Source organism: Orycteropus afer, unplaced genomic scaffold (genome assembly GCF_000298275.1).
Source record: "Orycteropus afer afer isolate SDZICR_OR568_19922 unplaced genomic scaffold, OryAfe1.0 scaffold00483, whole genome shotgun sequence".
In the NCBI taxonomy this organism is placed as follows: Eukaryota; Metazoa; Chordata; class Mammalia; order Tubulidentata; family Orycteropodidae; genus Orycteropus; species Orycteropus afer.
Window position 1 is genome coordinate 1,765,328 of NW_006922070.1, and position 2,719 is coordinate 1,768,046.

The following is a 2,719-nucleotide window of genomic DNA, read 5'->3' on the forward strand; positions in this document are numbered from 1 at the left end:
TCCAATGCTGGATTTTGTACAGTGGTTTTAGACTAGATATAGGGGAGAAACTAATTAGGTTTTAAACGGTCATAAAAGGCTTTTGTTGAAGGAAAGTCCTTATATTTACTGTGTGTTGTTGTTGTTGTTGTTATGTGCCGTCGAGTCAGCCCTGACTCGTAGCGACCCCTCCTTGGGTTTCCGAGGCAGTATCACTACGGAAGTAGGATTGCCCAACCCTCCTTACTGTAGCCAGTTTAAATTCAGGAGCTTACAACAAATTATTAACACTTCCCCTCTTGAAAGTTGTCTTTCATTAGAAAGGAGAATTTAAACTGATACGTATGCCCTATTAGCATACTTATGCAAAGACTTATTTTACGTTTTCAGATTTTGACTTGAAATATTTTTAGAAGGGATATATCAATTGATTCTTTAAAAGCAAGTTAAAACATGCTCGCTTCAGCAGCACATATATGATAATTGGACTGATACAGAGAAGATTAGCATGGGCCTTATACAGACAGCTTACTTTGACAAGTGCAATCTATGCTTTCTTCCCTTATTGTCTGGTCACAACAGACCAGATTTAACATAATAATTTCAATTTGAGAGTAAGGGGTATGCAAATGGAGACATAGAGGTCTACCTTAGGTCTAGACCAATTGAGATAACTTTACTAATAATGCATTCTGTTCTTCGGATGAAAAGAAAACAGAAGAGAAACATATATATATATATATATATATATATATAAAGTCTGATGTGAAAAAGTAGACTAATATTTATGCTAGCAAAAGGAATAATTGAAGAAATTGAGCCACAATTATAGGAACTGATAATTATAGGAACTGATAAGCATTATAGACAGCTAGGAGTTTCTGGGTATTACAAACCACTAAGCACACAACTGCTAGCCAAAAAGTTGGCCGTTTGAACTAATCCAGAGGTGTCTTTGAAGGAAGACCTGGCAATCTTCTTCCAAAGGTCACTATTGTCTTAAATGCAAAATGTCTGATAATGAGATAGTCGATAAGTGAGTGGTTGTTCTTAGGTGCCATCAAGAGGCTCCAACTCATAGCGACCCTATGTACAAAAGAAGGAAACACTGCCCAGTCCTGCCCTGTCACAGTCCTTGCTGTTCTTGAGCCCATCCTTGCAGCCCATCATGTCATTCCATCTCATTGAGGGCTTTCCCTTTTTTTGCTGATCCTCCACTTTACCGAGCATAATATCCTTTTCCAGGGAATGATCCCTTCTGACAACATGACCAAAGTAGGTGAGACGAAGTCCATTCTTGCTTCCAAGGAGCATTCCGGCTGCATTTCCAGGACAGATATGTTCATGATAAAAGGCAATAGCAATGGAAAAAAGGGAGGTATTTCATAAAAAGGAGACTACGTCTATGCTTAAAAATGACTTGAAGAGCTTGTTAACAATGCAGATTTCTGGGCCTTAAGTTTGAGATTTTGATTCAGTGGGGTAGGGAACAGGAAACTGTGTTTTTAGTAATGTTAAACAAAAATTGCTTAAAAGAGGAAAAACATGACTTACAAATATAAAAGGAACATGTAAAGGATTTAACTCATAAATTAATGAGGTAACCAGTGCTATTAGGTGCTATCAAGTTGGTTTTGCCTCATAGCAACCCTGTGTACAACAGAATGGAACATTGCCCAAACCTGGGCCATCATCACAATCATGGCTATACTTGAGCTCATTGTTGCAGCCACTGTGTCAATCCGTCTTATTCAGAGTCTCCCCTTTTTTTGTTGACCTTCTATTTTACCAAGCATTATATCCTTCTCCAGGGATTGGTCCTTTCTGACAGCATGACCAACATATGAGAGATGAAGACTTGCCATTCTCGCTTCTAGGGAGCATACTGGTTGTCCTTCCTCCAAGACATATTTGTTCAGTCTTCTAGCAGTCCATGGTACATTTAGTATTCTTTGCCAACAGCACAATTCAAATGCATCAATTCTGGGGTCTTCCTTATTCGTTGTCCAGCTCTAACATTCATATGAGGCTATTGAAAATACCATGGCTTGGGAACCAGTAAGATGTTACAAAAAGTTATACAGAAAATTCAAAGAACTACACATAGCTAGGAGCTCTGGTAGCATAGTGCCTAAAGCACTTGACTGCTAACCAGAAGGCTGGTGGTTCAAACCCACCAGCCACTCCTCGGAAGGAAGGTTGGGCAATCTACTTCTGCAGTGATACTGCCTCAGAAACCCAAGGAGGGATCACTATGAGTCAGATCTGACTTGACAGCACATAACAACAACAACACATAGCTAGGCAATAGAGAATGCTGACATAGATTTGCTTAATAGATTCAAAACTGACTTTTCCATGGGAAGTGAGAGGAGGAAGATTAATTATCCTTCTATCAGAAATTATTCTTTCAAATATCTGCTGTGAGTTATCTACAACTTACAGAATTGCAAATAGCTCAAAGACCATGACAGTCTCAGAAACCTCAATGGGTCAGATAACCCTGAAGGTTGTGCTAGACAAGGTCTAGGCTTCCAGTGAAGACACTAATTAATCTCTTTAGACAATCTGAAAGTCTCATAAATTTCCCTGCAATAAATTCCTCAGAAGTTTCTGATAGATAGTGGTCAGTGGGTCTAACATGCTTTTGTATAACTGACAGTCAGGGCTGTTAAACTATTTCCCTCACTAAAGAGAATAATAACACTGTCATGTGTACATAATGATGATAGCCTACTGT

The 2,719-nt window shown here is 38.9% G+C and overlaps 1 non-coding gene across 1 annotated transcript; it reads left to right on the plus strand.

The window, feature by feature from the left end:
• The first annotated feature begins 432 nt into the window (after positions 1-432).
• Positions 433-534, plus strand: LOC122151490. Its single transcript, XR_006164174.1, has one exon. It is a non-coding gene; the product is annotated as a U6 spliceosomal RNA (small nuclear RNA).
• Positions 535-2,719: the final 2,185 nt, after the last annotated feature.